Below are 24,901 nucleotides of genomic sequence, written 5' to 3'. Positions count from 1 at the left end.
ACAAATGTATTCCGAGAATGGACCCTTTTTTGTCTGACTTCTTTTATACATAATAATCATTTGGGGAATAGTCAGTGATGTTTCAATTGTAACAAAAGTTCATTCTTATTGTCGAGTAATATCTCATTGTCTGACTATACCACAATTTTTTATGCACTCACCTGTTGTTGGACATCTGTGTTGTTTACAGTTTTTGACTATTACAAATAAAACCACTAGGAAATGTTGTGTACAAGTCTCTTTGTAAATGATTGCTTTCATTTCTCTTGGGTGAATTCCTTGAGGGATATGGCTGAGTCATAGAGTAGGTGTATGCTTAACTATTTAAGAAACTACCAAACTATTGTTTTTCCAAAGTGGTGTTCTACTTTTCGTTCCTGCCAGCAGGGTATGAGAACTTCCAGTTGCCCCAAATCCTCACCAGCTCTTGGTATGGTCAGCCTTTAATTTTACCCATTCTATTGACTGTGTACTATCTCTTTGTGATTTTAATGTTCATTTCCCTGATAATCAATAATGTTGAATTTATGTTAATGTGCTTCTTTGCCAAATATATATCTTCTCTGGTGGCATGTATATTTAAATACTTTACCCATTTTAAAACTTAGTCATTTATCTTCTCTTCACTGAGTGTCAAGGGTTATTTGTATATTCCTTATACACCGCCTTCATCAGATATATGTTTTACAAATATCTCCCAGTTGGTGGACTGAATTTTTACTTTTTATAAAATTTAATGAAGTCTCATTATTGATTTTTTTAAATATAGTTTTTGCTTTTGCAGTCATATTTAAGAAATCTTTACCTTAGCCAAGGTCCTTAATGATTTTCTCCTGTTTTATTCAAGATTTTAGAGTTTTAGCTCTTATATTTAGGTCTATAATACCTTGTGAGTAATGTTTTTTTACATGGTATGATATCAGGACTGAGATTCACTTGTTTTTGCCTGTGACTACCTATAAGTTCCAGAAGCATTTGTTGAAAAATTTATTTTTCCTCCATTGCATTGGCTTGTAACATTTGCCAAAAATCAGGTGACCATATATTTGTGGGTCTATTTCTTTATTTCCTATACAGTTCCACTGATTTATTAGTCTATCTTTACATTAATACCAAAATGCCTTACTAAAGCTCCATAACTCTTGAAATCATGTAGTTTATGTCCCCCGAATCTTATTTATATGTTTTCAAATTTGTTTTAGCTGTTCTGATTCTTTACATTTTCATATAAATTTTAGAATAAGCTTTCAATTCTTAAAAAAAAAGTCTGTTCAGATTTTGATTAAGATTATATTGGATTTATAATAAATTGGAAAGTATTGGTGAAGATATGGAGCAACTAGAATATTCATATATTCCAGTGAAAATACAAAATGGTACAGCCACTTTGGAAACAATTTAGCTGTACATATAAAGTTAAACATACACTTACCATATGACTTGGCAATCCAACTCTGCCTGTTTACCCAAGAGAAATGGAAACATATGTTTAAAGCAATCGTTTTACTGGAATGTTCATATCAGCTTTATTCAAAAGAGCCATAAAGTGGAAACATGTTCAGATTTATATCAGATAGTTAATACATAGAAAAATTGTGTTATATTCATATAATGAAATACTACTCAGCCATAAAAAAGAACTGTTGATATGTGCAATATAGATGAATCTCAAAAGCAATAGGCCAAGTGGAAGAAACCAAACATAAAAGACTATATTATGTATATTTTAAATTCTATTTACATGAAATCCTAGAAAAGGAAAACTATAATGACAACATAGATCAATGGTTGTCAGAGGCTGGAGTGGCAGGGAGAGAATTTGTTGCAAATGCACATTAAGGAGCTTTTTAGCGTGATAAAAGTGTCTCCAAAGTATTCTACAACATGATTGCAGTGGAGGTTTCATGACTGTATATATTTGTCAAAATTCCTGTAATTGTACTGTTACAAATATTAGATTTTATTGTATATAAATTATAACTCAAAAAAGCTGGGCAAAAAATGTGCAAAACTGCATACATCTTGGAGATCTCTGGATATAATCAAAGTTGAGAAAATTCCATGTGATTCTGCCTATACAATTTAAGGTGCATTACTTTTTGGTGGTATGCTTTCTATGTACAGTGTATTAGCTATTTAATATAATTCAAACACTAAAGAAGAAAATTAACTTACCAATTAAAATTACAGGTAAAATTTAGGTAACTAGGAACCATTGATACAATATATAATCTAGTACAAACGTAAGTTCAAGAATAAAACCTTTCTGTCACAACCAAAATGGTTTCAATGAAGATTGATAATTAAAAGATATTCATATTACTATTTCTAAAATCATATTTTATGACCTTGAGGCTTAAGGACATGACATCTTTAATTTAAAGTGGTCTCACCTGATTTGAGCTGACTCAGTGAAATCTAGTGCCTAAGTGTGTTCCCTTTCTACAACCATTTTTTCCCATTATGAAAATGCTCCTCAATTTAAGAATGCTTAACATTTGGAGTGTTGCCATATAGCCTTTATTATGTAGCATCAACATTTGGTAATGATTCCAAAAATACTTTTGAAATGTTTACTTTGAGTTTTGTATTAAGTGTTGTGCATCAAGGGACCATATGGTCAGGCATTTTCTAACTTTTTTCAACTGGTGTTACGGCAAAACTACTACACTGAATGTAACTGAGAATATATAAAATCTAACTAAAATTTAAATGTTCAAACAAGAGACACATTGAGTAAGTGATGATACCAGAATACAATAAAAGCACTTTAATTTACAAGTTACCAGAGGCAAACATACTTTAAAGTTGATGTAAATCAAGAAAAAAAAATTACTTTTTGTGTGAGAAAGATACAATCAAAGGAAGTAGAGGTTTCCTTGTTAACACAAAGCCAGAATTAACATTTAGATTCCCAATATCTCCTGTAGGACATAGAGGAGAAAACTGATTTTTCCCTTTTACTCTCAATTAATTTTCAATCTGTTAAAGATAAATAGGCAGAGCCTAATTCTAAAGCTGTCTATGTTCTAGAATCTATTGATGTGGTCTAATTTCAGTGTGTACCTTTGGGGCCAATGACAACAATTATTTTCAAGGGACAATGCTAATGAAACACCAATCATAGAGGTGACACAGTGTGGTGACATGGATAGAAAATCATATAGAGAAAATGGCAAAAAGTAAAAGGAAATCTTTAATCTTATCTTGCTAATAACAGGAAAACAAATAAACACCAGACATGGACAGAAGGAGGAAGTGTTGAAAATATTATTGCTGTATCACATTTAATATCCAAGGAAATTTTGAAAAATCCAGTTTAATATTCATATATTTTCTGAAATCCAGATAGTATATATTTTATCTATATAATATCACATGTTATATGTATATAAACATTTTGACACACTGATATATAAATTTGTCTACTTTACAATCACTTCTTGAACCTTTATAACATACACTTCTTATTAGAGACACAGAAATGAATAAGATGTTTGGTCATTAAGTAAGACAGGGAAGAAATGATTATTTTATACATATTTGTGTGTGTATATATATATATATGTATATATATATATACACACACAGAAACACACACATACATATATAGATATATACAGAGAGGGAGAGAGAGAGAGACATCAGATGCAATTGGGAGCACAGAGGATAGGGTTCCCAAACTCTACTCTGACAAGTTGGATGGGTTGGAAAGCAAAGGTAAACAAAATCAGAAAGGGGATTTTGGGCACAGGAAACAGCTTATGCAAATACAAAATTATAAGAGTATAGTCATTATATAAACAGTTTTGTATGACCAAAGTATAAAATTTTCATCTTTTGAAGGGTGGTGCAGTGCAGGAAACCATTAGAAACAGGACTGGTGAACTATCAAGTCAGATGGTTAAGGGTTTATTAAGCAAGCCAAGGGGGTTAATTAATGGAAAAAAGAAGCCATTGATAAATTTTTTTCGGAGATACACCATGTTCAGATTTGCATTTATGAAAGATCTCTTGATATTGAAGGGGAGCAGAATATGCCACCTCCAAATATGCTACTTGAGCATATTAATTTTTTAAATTAAAGTTACTTAAACAACTGATATGAGTGACACTGTGACTTCCTTTGCCCCCCTGAAGGCAGAAAATAAATCCCCCATGCGAAATTTACCCTCCCTCTACCAGATAGGTAGAAGGCATCCTTATCACCAGAGACAGAGAATTTGGGACCAAGAAGGCTGTATAAATAAACCTTGTTACTTCTTCACCAGTTTGCCACCCCAAGCCTGAACCCCTTTGTCTTGTCAGTTCTTCATAGATGTATTGTTTCCTTGCCTAATGGTATAAAAGCTGCCTGTTTTGTTCACTTCCTTGAGTCTCATATTTTTATGGGATCCCGCACATGTGAAATTAAATTTGCTTTTCTCCTATTAGTCTGCCTTATGTCAATTTAATTATTAGAACAGCCAAAGAACCTAGAAGGGAAGAAGGGAAAAGTTTCCTCCCCTACAAGATCTACAACTACTCTGACTTGCATAATTTTCGATCTCTTTTAAGGAAAATGACCATTCCTTTGCAAGCTAACACATCTATCTGGAGAACACATTTAACATTCAATAGATGCTTGTGACAGATCTCTGAACCCTGCAGACAGAAGAAATACAGTAGACTCCTGAACAACACAGGTTTGAACTGTGCAGTTCCACTTATATGCAGATTATTTTCAATAGCAAATGCTACAGTACCACACGACCAGCAGTTGGTTGAATCCATGGACGCCTGGCCACTGAAATGAAGGAAGCACATGCTGATTCTCTGATTGCACAGGGTGTCAGTCCCCCTAAACCCAACGTTGTTCAGGGGTAAACTATATTTTTATGGTTTGGATTAAATAGTATTATAATTATTTTCACATATGAGATATTTGAAAGTAGAAATCATTCTGTTCAGGTTTACGTCTACAGTAGTAGCTCTCCAATCAATAGTTGAAGATCTAAATACAAATGAACCAAAAGAAATGACTGGTAATGGAGAGCATGAAAACAAACTAGATATAAGAGTTTGGTGGGGTAAACAGAAATAGTGAAACATCTAGCAAAGAGCAGGTGTTGATGGCATGTAGGGGTTTTGACATCTTAAAAACCCCTATATATTTTTTTGTGCTATGTATTATTATGTTAGATAGCTTAGCTTATGAGCATGGAATTTGAGAAGATAGAAATGTAATTCTTATACCTACAAAGTCCAGTCCCAAGGAATGTCATAATTACTTTTACATTAACTGAAAGACTTGAGTAAAACCAAAATATTAACTGCTAACCAGGGTTTTGAATATGCAAAATTATTTGTTTGAGAATTTTAATAGGAAAATACATTTTTTGAAAGCAGGAAAAAAATGAGTCATGCATCTTATTGAGTACTCCCTGAAAAATAATATGCTATAAACTATTAAATGGAAAGAGTAATCCACTAAGATGACCAAAACAACCAATGAAAAGTGAATGACATTGACAAAGTTATATAGTAAGAATAGATAATACAACAGGTTAAAACAAACCATCAGTTTTTGTTTTTCCAAAGTAAGACTGTAAGAGGAATTTAACCAAGACTGGTAACTACTTGGTAATTCCAAATTACTATATTTTTTAAATTATTGTGACTTGTTAAAAGACATTATGTAAGAATATTATTTTGAATTTCAGTAATATCTCAGAATATGCTTTTGATCAACTACAAGGTGCTGAGGATTTCTTGAAAAAGGAAATCTTTTAAAGAAATGCTTTCTTTTCTGGAATATGTGAAAAACACATTAACAAGTAATTATACTATGGCAAATGGTATAATAGAAGCACAGCATTATTAAGTACTATGAGAAAACACACAATGAGAAAGTTCTTTTTTTCTGACCAGATACAGGAAGAAGAAATTGAAGTAGCTCCTGAGTTGGGCATTGTTGTAGGAAAAGAACAAGTGGGCAATTTGTTAATGTAGGTTTTTTTTTTTCTTTAGTTCTTTCATTATGGGGAAAGCTGTCTATTCAATTAAAAAATGAGAAAGGAAATGGTGGCAATGAAAACTAAATATAACATAGTATGAGGCATAAACTTCAGAGTATAATCACTATTTACTTACTAGTTATTTTTGGAAAATCTCTCTCTTCAGAATGTAGCAATTCAGTGAGCATTGAGTTTTCCATGTGCCAAGCATACCTCCTGTATACTAGGCACTCCTCTAAGGACTAGTCTAGAGGCATGGAGGTCAAAAGAGCCTTTGCTGTCAGGGAGCTGGCATTCCAGTGAGGGAGACAATATACATGAGATGAAATTTGCTCAGACAAGTGAATGATGAGCAGGCATCTTCTATGTGACTGCTGGAGCCACTGGACTTGTCTAGTAGGATTCCCTGGACAAAAAAGAGATCTTGAGTTTAGGAAGTCTTGATGTGTATAAGGAAAAAGAAGCCATATTTTTTTCTGGATATAAAAAATTTTCAGTGACTTTTCAAGAATATCATACTTTTGTATTAGGGAAGGTACCTTTGAATGTACCTTTTATTTATATAAACACTTCCCCATGTTTTTAGAAAACAAAACCAATATCAGAATGTAAATGTTTATCTTAAGAACAGCACTATGCTTGCAGGTAAAGCACAATGCCCTGTGTAATTTTTAGTGTGTCTGCAAAACTTTTGCCCATTTGGAAGAAATGTTTCTTGGTCTTGTAAGAATTTAGTGTTCACTGAACTGTAAACTGATCTTACTTGAAGTCTTATATGTATTGGTTTTCAAGTATTTGTGGACGAAGCTGATACTGCAAAAAAAGAAAAAATTCTACAGGTGTGAGCTTCGTGCCGCACAGACAGGCTGTGAATCAGAATTTGACTAATTTAAAAAAAATAATTTGCATATAGTATTATTTAGATGAGTGATTTAGAAATGTCACTCTTGGACTATTATGTTCCAATTGATGAGGCCGTGGTGACTGAAGGATGGTTCCACATCTTTTTGGGAGATAATATGGAATTTTCTCTAAATGGTGAGGCATTTAGAAGCATTCTAGGAAGGGCTTTGTTGGAGACAAAAATCTGAGATATGGGTTTAAAATAGGGACCTCTCTATAACTCATAGCAATTTGATTTTCAATTTGGAGTCATAGATATACATAGAATTCTCCCAGTAGTTTCTCAAATTTATAAGTGTATGTGTGTGCGCGCGCGCGCGCTCATGCGCATGTGTGTTTTGAGCAAGAGTTGGCATCTTTCCACAAGTTAGACAGGGAAACAGATGCTGAGGATGGCCATGGACCTGCAGACTCTGAGAAAAGGCATATTTAGGAGCTAGTTTTACATTACTTTTGGTGCTGTATTTCTGTATTCTTGTCCTCACATCTTTCACTAAAATATTAGTAAAATGGTTGTCATCATCAGAGTTGTATAGTGGTGAATTATGAGAAAAGCTTGTTGCATGTTAAGGATGGGGTGACATTGGAGAGAATAGTAAGGCTGACCTTCCAAGAGCTTTAATATGGGGTGATCACCCTGCAGAGGCTGACTGCACCCTGCAGAGTGGTTCTCTATCGATGTATTATTATCAACATGAATGCTAATGAAGTAATGAAGAAGCTGAAGTGGAAAATTGAAGAACTTATTCCTGAGTAGTCATAGGACAGCTCCTTGGAGGGCCTCAGAAATAACTAGAGGACCTTGCATAAGGAGATTCGATATTAACTTGAATTGGGATGAGAATATAAATTAATTTTCCCCACTGTCACATGAGGCCAGGATCTGTTGGTAACTTGCAAGATAACAAATAAGAAGGATTGAGTCAACACTGAGAGAAGGGTAAGAGTCTATGTCACTTTGGGTATTGATGCTGAACCCTTTGGAAATGGAAAATTGGTGGTTTTAAAGTGAAGCCAGAATAGCCACAAAACTGAGGGCAAGTTCTACCTTCTGAGGCGTTAGAAAAGGTGACATCACTTGCTTATAGGAAGCTACTTTATTCTAACCAAAGTGACAAACTATGAAATTTCAGAGAAATTGCATTTGTCTTATTTATCTCTGTATTTCCAATTTCTAGCAGAGTACTCTACTGAATGGGAAAATTTTGAAAAAGTTGGTAAATATATAGATTTTCTCATTAAATAAAATCTAAATTATTAATTTAAAAAATTGGTCCATTCCATTGCTAAAGGAATAAATCACAAACTCCAGATCAGTGCCTGGCTCCAATCTACTTTAACAATCTCAGCTCCCAATTTCTCTGTATGAATTTATAATCATATTAACCCCCAGCCTTTCACCAATCACAAGTTACCTAATCCTATTGCTCTACTGTTGCTCAGCTCTTCCCTTAATTAAGGATGTATTTCTCCCAGTCTCAATGTCCATCTATATATTCCTCTTTGATCTTTGGAATTTGGAGGGGTGATAATTTTGGATAGGTGCTTTGGCTACTTCCACTTGTGCCCACAGTTTTTTTTTTCACGGCATTAGCCAGAGAGAGGTTTCATGGGGTATTTTGATTTTGTTTATTTGTTTAATGTAAATTAGGTCATATCAGTCCATCTTAAAACCATCCATTGGTTTGCCATCACACTTAAAATTCAAGTCTTCATCATGTCTTTCAAGGTCCACACTTCCCTGGCACATGGCTTCCTCTCCAAAGTCATCACCCTCACTTACTCTTCTCCAGCCATATTGCTTCTTATTGTTCCTTGAACCTGCCAACTCCACTGTAGATTCAGGGCCTTTTTTAAAAATTTATTTTATTGAAGTATAGTTGATTTACAATGTTGTGTTAATTTCTGCTGTACAGCAAAGTGATTCAGTTATACATATGTATACACATTCTTTTTTATATTCTTTTCCATTATGGTTTATCACAGGATATTGAATACAGTTCCCTGTGCTATACAGTAGGACCTTGTTGTTTATCCATTCTATATATAATAGTTTGCATATGCTAATCGCAAACTCCCAATCCATCCCTCTCCCATTCAGACTTTTTAATTTGCTTTTTCCTCTGTCAGGAAATATCTTTTCCCAACTCTTTTTGTGGCTCATTCTTTATTTTATCCTTGTTTCTACTTAAATATCACCTTCTGAGAGAAATGTTCTCTGACTTAACTAATCTAAAATAGGCCCAACTAAAACCTTTATCCTTCCCACATCTATCCATTAATATGCAAATATTTTACAATATGTACTATAAATTCCAAAAGCTGATATATATATATATATTTTAAACTAAAATGGATTTGAAATAACTTGTTTATTAATGAAACCACTGAGAGTAAGTAATCTCACTCTCTAACCTGTGTTTAGCTATTTTGTTCAACAAATTGAACCTAAAATAAAACAAATAAAATCTCACCTTTGAGAGAGGAATGGGGTGAATCTTTTGATCAGTAAGCACTCATAATTATTGGTCTTGAATAATTACAGGATAATTACTAGCTCAAATCCAGTCTCTCTTCAGTGAAGCATATCAGGATAGAGTAAAAGTAAACATAGATTTGTAAGTGGTTTTGACCATATGCTGATGGTCTGGAAAAGGTTGATTCACTCAGCAGAAAATTTTGGTCTGGCCAACTAAAAACTGCTTCTCTTTTTTACCCTTAACTTGTATAAGTCTTCTAACCTTGGTTTAACCTTTGTCAAAACCTTAGAAAGTCTCTGCCCTTGACTTTTCAACCATGAAATTGCTTTCTGCATATAATGCAATTTTAATTTTTTCTGTTTCCCTGGATCTTCAGTTGCTCCTAAGTAGCTGCTAGAAATATGTGGCTAGCTTTAGTTGAAACTGCAAATTCTCAACTCCCTATTTGCGATGCACATAGATAGGCTTTGGGGAGTTCACCTAGTTCTCATTCCCTCAAAAGGAGAAAAAAATTTTGCAATTTATATTTCTTTGAAAATTATTTTGTGGTGCAAAATTATGCTAAATTTATGGTGTGAGGGTTATTTTTTTTCTCTAAAAGACCCAAAGAACCATAGGGTAGCAAACTATTATTTATATACAGTTATTATTACTTCCATATTTCATCATTTAAAATGGTCCACCATTAATACCACTTAGGGAAAATATTTCATTTATGGATATCTATATATTATTTCACATTGGATCATGTTTAAGTATTCTTGTTCTGGAATTCAGTATTCTGTTCACAGATGAAATAACTTCTGTCAAGGTGATGGTTAGAAATCACCAGGTTCTGTGGCTCTGGTAAAGAAAGAAGGTCCATAGTTTCGGGCTTACTGTTTCTATCAACGTTGTGTCCAAAAGGCTCACCAGCTGAAAGTCTACCAACCGACATAAAATTTGTTGACTTTGCCAGATATCACACCATAAATCATTTATCAAATGATTTTGTCAAGAGTTGAGAATGGGGTAAGAAGGTTTTGTTCTTCCTAAAAAGTCTTTAATCTTCCTTTATTTTTAGAGGATATACTTGCAAAGTAGAGAGTTCTTGGTTGACTGTTTTTCTTTCAACACTTTAAAGATGCTACTACGTTGTCTTTTGGCTTACATTTCTGATAAGTCTTCTGTATATCTTATATTTGTCCTTTTGGATGCAAATTGTCTTTTTTTCTGGCTGCCTTCAAGATTTACTCTTTACCTATGATTGTCAGCAGTTTGAATGTAATATGTTTATGTGGGGGTTTCTTGATTGTTTTGTTATATTTTTAGTATTTATCCTTCTGAGGTCTCTCGGAGCTTTTTGGATATGTGAATTTTATTATTTTTGGAAAATTCTCAGCCATTATCTCTTCAAATATTACTTCTCCATTCTCTTTCAATTAGCTCCTGGAATTCCAATTACACATGTTATATTGTTTTATAATATCCCACAAAATGTTCGATTCTATTTTTTCTGCTAATGTATTCTTTTGTGTTATAGTGTGTGTAATTCTTATTGATCATGTGAAGGCCACTGATCCATTTCTTAGCTATGCCATATATACTGCTAAGCCTACCAAAGGCTTTCTTCAACTATGTCACTATATGTTGTCTAGCATTTTCATTTCATTTATATCTCTGCTAAAATCTTCCATCTGTTCAAGCATGTTGTTCACCTTTTCCACTAGAACTTTTAACTTATTCATTATAGTCATTTTAAATTCCCTGTCTGAACTTGATTCTGTTAATTATTTTGACCCTTAATAGTGTTTCCTTTTTGTTCCTTGATAGTAACTTGTCTCTTTGTTTTTATGTTTTATAATTTTTAGAAAATATGAAACTGAGGTAAATATTTTTGCCAGAAATTGGCATGCTTCCCTTTCTGCTATGCCTTAAGTATGCTGGGTTGAGTTAATCTAGTTAGGAGTTTAGCTGGGCTTGGGTTTTATTGTTTACTTTTGTTTGAAGTTTGTTATTGATATCATTATCCACAGTGTACTACAAGCTTCAGAGTCCTCTAACATTACCTTATACTTAATGTAGGGCTAGACTGAGTGTTTTTCTCAATATTCCTGTTCCACCCTCAGCTTTAGGTGTTTCCTCTAAGCCTCTGCCTCAAAGAAGGATTTTCTTCACACTATTGTCCATTCCCCAGTGGTAAACCACTATTACTTATTACTTAATGCATGTTAGTCTGGTAGGAAGTTGTATGTATTCTCTGTTGTCATAATTATCCTATTTTATGCAAGCTTTGTTTCTCTGGGTATTGGGGATGGGACTTGTTCAGTGATGCTGCCTCTTACAGCACACCTTTAATGGTCAAAGCCTAGGATGGTTTCTATTTGAAGTTCAGTAGTAAAGACATTTTTTCTTTTAATTTCCCCCAGCCAAAATGGGTTTTCAGTGTATCCCTGTGGGTAACAGAATTTGCTTCCCTTAAGAGTATTGTACAGTGGAACTTTGTGCCTTTCCTGCTACCCTCCTTGGGCCTACACTTAAGGGTGGCTTTCCCCATTCTACCATTCTGCCTTCCATCTTTTTCATGAGAATTTGATGAACTACATTGAGAAAAGCCTTCAAGTGGCTGCAAATTCTCATGCTTACCCATATCTAGTCTTTAACGACTGGTTAAATATTTTAGCTTAATATTTTTTCTGAGTTAAGAATTCTGAGGTATAAAGATTGATTTTATCTTTTAAAATGTTGCTCCTTTGTCTTCTATCTTGTATAATTTCTTATAAGAAGTCTATGATTCTTCTTTTCTTTGTTCACCTATACATAATATATGTTTTTCCTCTGTTTTAAAATTTTTCTCTTCAATGGTTTCTAGTAATTTAATTACAGTATGCCCTGTGTGGTTTTCCTTGAATTTATACTGATTTTGGTTTATTAATCTTCCTGGATGTGTGGGTTTAATTTTCATGAAATTTAGAAATTATTATTTCAAATTGTTTTTCTGATTCTTCCCTTTTTGGTAATCCAGTTACAATGATATTAAACAGTTTGGCTTTGTCCAATATGTCCCTTAGGTTATGTATATTTCTTTAGCATATACAGAACTATGCTTTATTTTTTATAATATCTTTTACAATAACATAATGCTCACTGATTTTCCCCCTGCATTACATAACCAGATGTTTATTCAATTTTTAAATACAGATATGTGCTTTTCATCTTTAGAAATGTGTATCTTCCATTTCTTCTCTCATTATTTTCATGTTTTACTTTACATCTTTGAGCATAGTTATAACACATGTTAAGGTCTTTGTATTAACCTCATCAATTGTCACTTCTGTATCTGTTTCTATACACTGATTTTTCTCATGGTAAATGTCTCAGTTTTTCTGCATTGCACGTATCTATTAATTTGGGGTTGGATGCTGGATATTTCTGAGGGATGAATTTTGGTGTCTTCCTCTTAAGACTGTTGTAGTTTTTTTTTCTGGAAAGCAGTTAAATTTGGAGATTAGTTTGGTGTTCTTCAAAGCTTATTGCTAAGCATTGTTAGGACAGTTATAGGATAGCATTTTTTCTACATCTAGCTTAGCTCTCCTCTGAAGGCATTATCCTTCTAGAGTGTGTGCTGAATGTCCTGGTTATTTAACAAGGTTTCTTGACTTTTGATGGCCACAGTTCAAACATTCTCAGACCTGTGTTAGCTTTGAGGATTATTCGTCTTACAATTCCTTGCCATGTTTTTCACTGCACACATTTGGCTTATTACTTAGCAACAAACTCTAGGAAACTTCTATGCAGATTTATAAAACTTTTTTCACTGCTATCTCCTTTCTGGTACTCAGCCCCACAAATCCTGGCTGCCTGTACCTCCCTCATCTCCAAGCTTTGTCCTCTCAATTAAGCAGGACTTTTATGATCTATAGGGGTCTTCATCTTTGCACCACCATCTGAAAAGTTCCACCAGGCAGGAAACTGTCCATTGCAGGGCTTATTTCATTTATTTATCTTCTTTATGGATCACTTTCAACTGTTCAGTGTCTGAAAATAATATTTGCATTTTTTTTTTCAGTTTCTAGTTGTTTATGGTGGGAAGGCAAGTGTGGTCCTAGTTAATTATGGCTGCTAGCAATTTTTGAGCAATTTATTTATGTATTTAGAGCTTTCCTAGATTTCAATTTATTTCATTATCCCACTTTATAATCTAAAGGCCTGGATGATTTTTCCTTGTTCCTGAAATATCTCTATACATGTCAATTCCAGCTCTCACAGATAGGGCATCCACCTGTCATGTGCATCCACCGTCATGCACAGAAGTTGCTCCTAGGCAATGTGCTCTTCTGTGACAGCTTGCTCCTCTTTGAGAATTTGGTTTATCAGGGTTTCTTTGCATTTATCACTTTTCACTATCCCCATAGAACAGTATGATTTTTATTTTGACTTATATTTCTTCTTATTACCAGGCAATGAAAATCTTTCACATCCATCTCTATCTGACCAAGAATGAAAGCCGTGTACTTTTCACAGTATATTTTAGTAAAATGTTACTAATATAACTTCTTGTTGACACACTCAATAAATTAATTGGTCTCTTTAAAAACAGTGAGGCAAGCATTCAGATTTCTTGAAACATAAATCAACCTAAAGGCATTTTTCAACACAATTCTTTATGTCACAGGATCTAAAGCCCCTCTCTTTGCTCACCTTTGCTGAACTGCAGCTTTTGGTAAAGAGATACTTTACAAGTTGAGCTCTTTTGGGAGTTCCACATAGGGATAAGGGCAATGGTTCCTCATCCTAACATGCCATTCCATTCTTGGACTTCAACACAGAGAAAGCAAATTAGGATATATGTATTACAGGTAGCCTCTACCTCTCTCGAGACAGGATTTTTCAATCTCTTCTCCTCTGGTATAGAATTAATCTCTGTCCTTTCTAAATGCAGCCTCAAGTTATAACCTTACCATTTGGCATTCATGAAAATTGGCTTACTCTAGGAAACAAATCTGTAAAGCTTTTACAAATACTCACCTGACAGTGAGACTACCTGTGAAAAGCCTTGTTTTCAAAGCAAACATATATGAAAGATCAGGATCATAGATTATAGAACTAAAGTTTTAATGAAATCACGAAAAATAAAGAATACAGACTTCTTATATACTAATTCTTTTTCTTTTTTTATTCTGAAACATTGATCTTTTGCCACAGGCAGTCCTTAGTGTTCCTCCATATGGTACTACTTGATGCAAAAAAGATAATTAAAATTTTTGTCCTGTTTTTATTCTCCAGGGTAAAAATTATGGAGGTAGCACCACTAATTTTTAGAAATTTGCTTCCTTGAATAAATTCCATAAATATGGAGGGTGGGCAGAAGTGAAAGGGAAAAACTGATTTGGGGGAGTCAACTTCTTAGGAAATCCTTATTTCTTCTGAAGGCAAGTTAAAGATTGACAAAATATATAGAGATAAACAAATACAGTTATGAAAGAATACTGATAACAGAGGTAAAGACGTATAGGAAATATATGCACAGTATTTTTGCTAATTATTAACTAATCCATTAAGCAAATTGTTTTGAAAGCCAGTACTACACTGTCTGATACTGTAGCTGCTAAGTGCATATGAGTAAATTTAAATTAATCAAAACAGAATACAATTGAAATTCAGCTCCTCGGTCTCACTAACCACATTTGAAGGGCTCAGTAGGCACATATGTCAGGTGGCTGTCCTACTAAACTGTGTAAATATAGGACATTTCATCATTGCAGAAAATGCTATTGGACAGTACTAGCCCAAAACATACTACATTCTGTCCTAGGCCCTTGGTTATAGAAATATACAGAATTTTTCTGCCTTCATGGGACTAAATATGTTGCTATATTCAGACAATAAACATGTAAACTAATATGAGCTCATGTTAAGAATAAAATAAAAAAGGATCATAGGAATCAAAGAGAAATGTCTAGGTCAGCGGGTAGTGGTGGTTATTTTATCCAGAATGTTTAGGGAAGACTTCTTTGAGGACATGGCGTAGAAGTCTGCCTTGCCAAGACCCAAGATAAGAGCATTTGAATCAGAACAGAAAATACAAATATCCTGAGTTTTGTAAAGTTATCCTGAGACAGAAAAAAAAAACAACATTTGATGAGGGCAGTCTTTACCAATGACTTATGAAAAGCAAAGAGATCTGAGAAAAGGATTGATTTAAAGAGTTGTCTTCTCAGTGTGACCTCAAGGAGTCCCTGGAGTGGTGGTAATGGGGGTGTTAGAGGCAGGCTATTAAAGGGGACACACATGTCTTAAGGGTTAATTGCTTTTCACCCAAGTTTGGATCCCTTTGGACACACACGTCCATCCATAGTGCTATACCTTATGAAAACCAATGCTATGCCCATGGTCAGTTTCTTTCCCAAACTACATTTTTAAGGGCCTAAGCACATAAGAAGATGTGGGAGAGAACCTTTTTCTCTGTCCCAGTTCTTTCCTGACGGTTACGAGTCAGATGACCTTAGAGTCCTCTAGAGGGCAGCATTGCTTAATTCCAAATGCCATACACACAGTCTTGGGTCTTTGAAAAACACTGATGCAATACCTGTTAAGATGAAATTCTTCCAGAAGTTTCCTTGGAAATGGAAATAATTCAACACAGTTTTTGAAAGATGTGCTTGGGAAATTTTCTGTGAAAAGATGTTCTTCTTCAAATGTTCACAAGGACAAATTAAACCCTTGAGGCTAGAGTTTTCTCTCTTGCCAGTTTGGTTACATCATCTCTCAGGTTCTCATCACAAAATCAAGCTCTCCCCCAAAGACTCCTATAAGTCTTCATTCACCTCCTCCTCTGTCCAGGAAACATTTATTCATCCTTCATGTTTCATTAGTCTTTGAGGAAACCTTCATGACCTCTTCCTCCCTGACCACCCCTCCCCCAACTAAAGATAAGGGACATGGAAGTGAAAGAAGTGTTCCTGGGAAAGAAACAAAGGGAAATAAGTATTTTATCACAATTTTGATGACAGTTTTATATATTTAAGGAAATAAATGGAAAATGTCTGATACTAATGCTTGAGACTAAGGTTAAAAATAAATGATTTCTTTGTGTGTTCATCTGGGGCTGAAAGAGCAAACCAATCCATTAATTAATAAGTCTTTTATATGGTTTCTATGCGCTTTGAATGGTGCTCTTGAATAGGAGATATTCTGGAGTGAAAAAGGAAATATATTTTCACTCCTGCTAATTTTATTTTAAAATATTATATCTGTTAAAACAACAACAACACAGGCCCAAAATGGCATCGCTTATGCTAAAGCCCATGATACCAAACCTAGATTTAATACCTAACTGCAGTTTCAACCTTCACCAGGAATGTAATTTTTCTTAATTGAGATACAGTTGATGTACAATATTATATAAATTACAGGTGTACAACATAGGGATTCACAATTTTTAAAGGTTATACTTCATTTATAGTTATTATAAAATATTGGCTATATTCCCCGTGTCGTATAATATATCCTTGTAGCTTATTTTATACCTAATAGTTTGTATGCCTTAATCCCCTATCCCTATATTGTCCCCACCACTTCCCTTTCCCCACTGGTAACCACTAGTTTATTTTCTATATCTGTGAGTCTGTTTCCTTTTTGTTATATTCACTAGGTTTCTTTTTAAAATTTCGCATTTAAGTGATATCATACAGTATTTTTTTTCTGTCTCATTTCACTTAGCATAATACTCTCCAAATCCATCCATGTTGTTGCAGGTGGCAAAACTTCATTTTTTATGGCTGAGTAGTATTCCATTGTAAATATATACCACATCTTCTTTATTCACCCATCTGTTAATGGTCACTTAGTCTGCTTCCATATCTTGGTAATTGTAAATAATGCTGCTATGAACATTGGAGGGTATGTATCTTTTCAAATTAGTGTTTTCATTTTTTTGTTTGTTTTGGATATATACCCAGGAGTGGAATTGCTGGGTCATATGGTAGTTCCATTTTTAGTTTTTTGAGAATCCTCCATACTGTTTTTCACAGTGGCTGCACCAATTTACATTCCCACCAACAGTTTGTGTCATCTTCAATTTCTTTCATCAGTGTCTTATAGTTTTCTGAGTACAGATCTTTTACCTCCTTAGGTAGATTTAATCCTAGGCATTTCATTCATTTTGATGCACTGGTAATCTTACTGAGTCCCAAGCTCGTACTGCTCGCCACATGACAGGCCAATCAAATCAAGAGACAAGTTGTTGGGCAAGGAATAGCAACTTTATTCAGAAAGCCAGCAGAGAAGATGGTAGACTAGTGTTCCAAAAAACCATCTTGCCTGGGTTTGTATGCTAGTTTCTTTCATAGAGCAAAGAGGGGGAAGTGAGGAGATAAAGTAAAAAAAAAGGCAATAAGATGTTGCAAATATTTCCTAGTTCCAGCCAGACTCTGGAGGGGGTGGATGTTAATTTCTTCTTTCCTGCAGCCATGCATAGGTGGGCCTGGTCAGGATGTTTCCTGTGAGCTAAACAAAGGTATTTTAGTTTAAGCTCAGGCATAGGAGGCAGGGTTCCCGGAAATAGGCCATTATGTATACTTTAAGCTATAGGCAGCATCCCTTTAGTGACTAACTTGTAGCAAAAGCACTAAAATACAAAGGTTAAAGTAAAAGAAACATCCAATATGGAGTCAGATTTGTTCTTCCCTCTTACAGTAAATAGAATTGTTTCTTTAATTTCTCTTTCTGATAGTTCATTGTTAGTATACAGAAATGCAACAGATTTCTATATATTAATTTTGTATCCTGCAACTTTACTGAATTTATTGATAAGCTCTAGTAGTTTTCTGGTGGCATCTTTAAGATTTTCTGTGTATAGTATCATGTCATCTGCAAACAGTGACAGTTTTCATTCTTCCTTTGCAACTTGGATTCCTTTCTACTAGATGTAATTTTTTTTTAAATAAATATATTAAATTGCAATGAAGAGTAACCCCTGCTTGCAACAACTAGAGAAAGCCCACACATAGCAACGAACACAACGCAGCAAAAAAAAAAAAATTTTTTTAATAAATAAATTAAATAAATAAATTAAAAAAAAGGAGACCCAGGTTTCATACACTCACTCACATATCCATTGTCTTAACACATATAAAATAAATCTTACATGAATCTCTGCTCTCAGTGCTATGTACTGCTCTCAGTGCTCCTATGGTTAATGTGTGGATTTTAACAATCAAGTATGTAATTAGGAAAATAACAGTGTGACAGAGAACTTTAAAGAAGATAATGATTCCTTTTCACTTTACTTTTACCTACAAGAGGTACTGAAGAGCTTCGGGTGGTAGAGAAATCACCTCCACCTCAGGACATTTTGAGAAGTTTCAAAAGAAAAGTTGAATTTGAGGTACACCTTATAAGAGAGGTAAGATTTCTTTAGGTACCAAGGGAATAAGAGTGTGTTGGTTGGAGTGAATAGAAGAAACTAAAGTGGGAATGACACATAATGATAGCAGTCATTTATTTAGTGCTTACTATTTGTCAGGTAATTTATCTCCTATAATTCTCACAATGACCTTAAATCCTCATTCAGTAAATGGGGAAACTCAAGATCAAAGATACTGAGTAATTTGCTGTAGACCACACAGCTCTGAGGTAACAGAGGCTGAATTCATTCCTCAGAGCTCTCTGACTCTTGATTAAAAGAGTCACCTACCTAGATCTCTTGTTCCTGGATCACAATTCATACTAAAGAGAACTCAACTTTAAGACTCAAAAAACTATTCTAGGGAAGTCTGTAAGTGAAAAACCACATGTGCCAGTAGCTAAGCAATGTCTTGTTTCAATGCAGAAATGATATTTACAGTGAAACTGACCTTTCTTGTATGTAAGAGATTCAATACAGGATTCCATTTACTATGGCAGGATATGAAATTAACTCATGAGATTTGAACTTCCTGGTACTTTCAAACCAAGACTTAAAAAACCCCTGAAATTTACAACAAGCGTGTTACAACTGGTGACTAAATGGGAGCACTGGGAGAAGTACAGTTGTAACAAAAGAGTTTAGATAACTTTTTATTACATTGGACTGTCTCCCTGCCTTAGTTCAAGGTTCTGATATTAGATTTCACTCGGGAAAAAATGAATTGAGATAACATCAGATAAAGCAGCATATTGTGAAAATTATGCATGGGATATCCCTATGAAATGAAATATTCCCCATCACTTAAACTAGAGTTGTATTAGAAGTATAAAGGCTTCCCATAAAATACATACAATATGGTCTAGCTCATATAACTTTGATTATATTTTCATCAGTCAAAACTGATGAAATTTAATTCAAAATTTATTCAAAACTTAATTCAAACTTAATTTGGAAAGTGAAATGTAAGTGTGTGTGCAAAACTCTGGATTTAACACTAGTGATTATGGTAGCCTAAAAATATAGAGACCTGCAATTTAGAAAATGTTACTGTGGTTGAGGATTAAAGAAGCAAAGGAAATCCATTGCTTTACTCTGACTCACATTTTCTACACAGGAAGCTTAAATTCATCTCATGCACGTGCGCGCGCACGCGCGCACACACACACACACACACACACACACACACACACTTTCAAGTAACTTTTGTATTCTACTAGGTAGATGCATGCTGGAATTAATTACTTTTGTCAGCCAAAGACAGCACCAATGAACATTCTCAAATGTTACCTTATCACACAAAAAAGACCTACAATTTTTATTATGATCTTTTTGTCTCTTTTTGTAGACACTTATGATGAAATTTCATCTTTAGTGATGGCATTCATTGCAGTATTAGGAAAGGATATTTTCTCTTGGAGATAAATGGTGAGTTGACATTTTTGAGTCTCACTGGATTAACACAGAACCAGCTAGGGAAAAAAAAAGTTAAAAATGAAAAGTAGAATATAAGAAGTTCAGATAAAGCTCTCCTTGAGTTGACAGTTTGCTATGAAAATCCATTTCCTTAGTTCTTTTAATTTAACTAGAAATCTTTCAGTAAAGCTCACTATTTAATAAAACGGTTTTATGATATACAAAAAATGAAGATGTGATATCTCAGGGCTAATTTTTAAACTAATATGGGAAATTTTTTCTTGAATCCAATGTTATCATTAAATATAATTTAACAACTCCCTGATAATGAAAACTAAAACTAACATTGTACCAACTGTAGTTATAATGGCTTATAGAACAGGAAGATATTTCTCTTGGATATGCATATATTTTATATTGAATGAATCAAAAAGTATGTGTGTACCTGCAATCCTACACTGTAATGCACGTATTCCTTTTAAAATAATGGCTTCCTGTATAATTCAGTTAATTGACATTTAAGCAGCACAAACTTTGTAAAACAAACCAGGTGCGTTGGAGTGATCAAAAAAAATAGGCATAGCTTGTGTTTTCAGGGGATATTTAATCTCTTTTGTTTCACAACCAAATTCAGTGCTTTTCAACTTTTAGTGAGCATCAGACTCATGTGTGTGCCAGTCTAGGATTTGATTTTACTTTTCTTACAAGCTATTATATTAGTCTGTTACTTTTCCATGGATGCTGGTAGGAGACACAAGACTCCAAGTTCAGAGATAAAGGGCTTTGTTACTCACAATGTAGCAAACAGTATGTGAACATCAACAAGCGCTTGATTTCCTTGCCCCATATTCTCCAGAAGTGATGTAGAGTGCCCTGAAGGATGCCTGCACATGATCCATGTTGCTAGAATCCAGGTGACTGAAACAGAATTATGTTTCAATCTCCTAGCTTCCCTTTTGGCAAGGCTGCCACCCAGAGGGTGTACCAGTCAGGCCTACCTGAGGTTACTGGTAGGAGAAAGACACACATCATGCCCAGGAATAGTCAGGGAAGAATCCTGAATTTTCAAAATAGTTTTATATATTTCACCTCCCCTTTCCTGTGATCATTACCCAGGAGGAAGGCAAGAGGAGATCAACCCATTCTGAGATGGCCACATTCAGTGATCACACTGTTTTACCAGGAAAAGACAAGGTCGATAGAGTCCGAAATAATTTTTAGATGACTGTTTTTTAAAATGCATTCTACCTCTCAATGATGCCAGCAGCCTGAAGATGATAAGGGCCACGAATGTACATCAAATACCATGATAATCAGCCTATTTTTCAGTGGCCTTTAGGACAAAAGGCAAACCATTGTCAAACTGTAGATGGTTTGGAAAGTGGAACACGGCACAATTTAGATTTTAGAGTCATAGTTCGGTGGCCAGATTTTACTGATTGGACTGGAACAGCAACCCTACGACCAGAAAAAGTGGTGACAGTCATGAAGTACCACAGATATCCTTAAGATAGGGATCAAAGATTCCATGTAGTCAATTTGCCAGAAGGTAGAGGCAATGACTCCTGCAATGTGTCATTCCACTTGTGAGTCGGATGGGTCAACTTTTGGCAAGAGTCACAAGTTTGGCATAAAGTAATAACTTCTAGATCAGAAACATACAATTCTTTATGAACAGTCTATGAAAGTGGAGGTATTGCCATGTCCAGTCTAATGATAAATTTAGGTAGTGATGGTGGCCATCTGATCAGCAGCTTGATTCCAGTTGGTCTCATTAGAGACTGGGCCCTTACCATAGACATCTACATGAGTAACTGACTGCCAGCTGAGATTTGTTTCCACAGTTCATGGCTCAAAAAAAAGGGTGCCTTTAATCCACCAGTCTGAGGTCTTCCAAGTGGTAGACCAGATACCTGGGATATTGGCAACAACCCAAGAATTAGTAAAAATGTGAAATGATTCATCAAGGATAGTATTGGCCAGGGCTATTAAGACTACCTTGAGTTCTGAACACTGAGTAACCACATCCACCTTTGTTTACAAATATCTAGCACTAAGACTGAATACCAGTAGCGACCCAATGAACACGATTAAGTTTTTTTTTTTTAATTTAATTTATTTATTTATTTTTGGCTGCTTTGGGTCTTCATTGCTGCGTGCAGGCTTTCTCGAGTTGTGACGAGCGGGGGCAACTCTTCATTGCAGTGTGCATGCTTCACGATGCGCGTGCTTCTCGTTGCGGTGGCCTCTCTTGTTGCGGAGCATGGGCTCTAGGCACGCAGGCTTCAGTAGTTGTGACACACAGGCTAAGTAGTTGTGGTGCACGGGCTTAGTTGCTCCACGGCATGTGGAATCTTCCCGGACCAGGGCTCGAACCCATGTCCCCTGCATTGGCAGGTGGATTCTTAACCACTGCACCACCAGGGAAGTCCTAAGTTTTAATTTAGCTGAGCTATCAGTAAATCAGGGCTAGAAATTTAGAAGAACACCTGTAAGTCAAAGACCCCATTGGGCCAGCACTGTTGCTTCATGAAGGCACTGGAGTTGAAGATAATATTTCCTCCAAAGGTGTAGCTGCCTGTTTCTGATGTAAGGACAAAATGCTTCTCCAGGCAATCCAGCTGTGCTCTTGAGTGTACCATTTCCATTCAACTAGTGAGGCTTGTTGGGTCCCTTCCTTGTCAGTAAGCCTGGACATCATTTTATGTGTTTATTGTCTATTTCTACTTATTTTCTGTAGATTGTCTGTATTATTTCCCCACTTTTCTATTCAGTTGTTCACACCTGTATTGCTTTGTTGAAGTTTTTTTATATTGTTTTCCAATCTTTCATTGCTTGTCATTTATGGCATCTTTCACTATACAAAATTGATAATGTCTATAGAGTCAAGTCTATCATGTTATATCTATATGCCTTCTGGGTTGGGTGCATCACCTCAAAGATACTCTTCTACTTCAATATTATTAAGACATTTCTGTATGTTTTCTTCCAAATATTGTTTGAATGTTTAGTCCATCTAGATTTCATTTTTATATATGATGATTAGTATTCAAACTTTATTTTCTTCTAAATAGTCAATATCCTAACAGCATGCATTTTATTATTCTTCCATTCCCCACTGATTTAAAATGCCTCCTAATTTTCATGCAAAAATTCCAAATATGCTGGAATATATATTCCAAATCTATTTTGGACTCTTCATCTGAGTCTAAAATACTAACATAAGACTGTGGACAGGGCAGGGAAATAATTATGTGATATTGTTTTGAAATGAATAGTAATTTTTAAAGCTATTGCCTTGTAGCTCATAATGTCATTGCATTTCTCAAATCATGCTTAAATGTGCATTTTTTTCATTTTCTTTATAATGTTACAAGGAGTATTATTAATAGAGCTTACATTAAATTTAGGAAAAGACAGAATAAAATTTAGTTTTTATAAGCAACTATTCAATAGCAAAAACAGAGTCAATCTTAAAGCATCCTAATAACTAGGATCAGTAAGAAAAAACACTGCTTCATTCTATATTCACATTTACTCCAATGTTGGAAAATCCAAGATGTGAGTGAAGCTAAAGATGATTAAAGATATGTATTTTCTTATTGTTACTTTTCTTTATTTTTGTGTCAAGACCAAAAGCTACTGAAGTCCATATAATTGGCTTTTCAGTCTTAAGTGAAGGAAATATTCAACACTTATTATATTTAATTATGGATTACAGAGGTTTCATCATCACCAAGGAGGTAACTTCTCTAACTTACATGAAATCCCCCCAATAAATCCTATATTAATTGACTATTGATATTAGATTATATTTCAAACTTAATTCCTGCTACTTGGTTCTTGAGTTTAGCCTTCAATCATGTGTATAGAATGTAGTCATTCATAGTTTAACATTGGCTATCCTAAACCATTCTAACAAGATGGAGGCTTGCTTGCCTTTCTTTTAGGATAGAGAGTGCATGCTCGGCACTCTTTGCCTAATTATGTCATTTAATTTTCACTATATTCCAGTCAATTAGATTTTGTTATTGTTCACTTTACTGATGGGGAAAACCACAGTCAAAGAGATTAAGTGATCTGCCCAATGCCAAGAGCTAACAAAGAGCAAATCTGAAATTTAAAACCTTATCTGTCATCTTCTGAAGTCCATGATATCACTGCTGTATCATCGTTCAAATTAAGCTTCAAGGGACTAGCTTACAGGTGTACACCAATAGCTCTGAGCAATAACCCTGTGGATTGAATGAATGGGAGTGGAAAGCTTACAAAGCCAAGACACAGACATTTTCATTACTTCTGGGCACAGATCTATTAAGAAGAGTCAGAAATTTGTCATGATTTTGTTTTTAAATTCAAAGCATGTGTTCAAAATACATGTTCAAGAGTTACTTAGATCATTTCTCCCAGGCCCCCTTTTCAAGACCACTTATGTTGTTTACTGGACTATAGCTTGGCTCCTTTGTTTTCATTTATGAACATGTAAAAATCTCACGGGGACATGTTACTTCCTTCCCTTTCTCTACCCTGTTTCCTTCCACTCAGTTGCCATAGGTAAGCAATTTCTTTAGCTCTGATTTATACTTTCACTTCTCTTTTTAAAAAAGAAGCTAAAGCAGATACATGTATATTTTCTTATTTCAAACATTATCTCTTTAAAATATAAGCTGAGTTACTTACCTGCTTAAAACCCTCCAGTGGCTTCACCTTACTCTTGTGAT

At 34.7% G+C, this 24,901-nt stretch overlaps 2 long non-coding RNA genes across 3 annotated transcripts in view; one reads left to right on the top strand and one right to left on the bottom strand.

The window, feature by feature from the left end:
• Positions 1-24,901, bottom strand: part of LOC115858527 (uncharacterized) — a 235,233-nt gene that overhangs the window by 75,040 nt on the left and 135,292 nt on the right. The window contains exon 3 of one of the 2 annotated variants that reach the window (XR_009565407.1): positions 17,699-17,866. The exons of the other annotated variant lie outside the window; for it this stretch is intronic. This is a non-coding gene — a long non-coding RNA (uncharacterized lncRNA). Of the gene's footprint in view, positions 1-17,698; positions 17,867-24,901 lie in introns of those variants that run through there. 2 annotated transcript variants of the gene reach the window in all.
• Positions 1-24,901, top strand: part of LOC132597912 (uncharacterized) — a 451,325-nt gene that overhangs the window by 390,111 nt on the left and 36,313 nt on the right. The gene's annotated exons all lie outside the window — the stretch shown is intronic.

This window comes from Globicephala melas, chromosome 10 (genome assembly GCF_963455315.2).
Source record: "Globicephala melas chromosome 10, mGloMel1.2, whole genome shotgun sequence".
Lineage (NCBI taxonomy): Eukaryota > Metazoa > Chordata > Mammalia > Artiodactyla > Delphinidae > Globicephala > Globicephala melas.
This window is presented reverse-complemented; position numbering and strand designations above follow the sequence as displayed.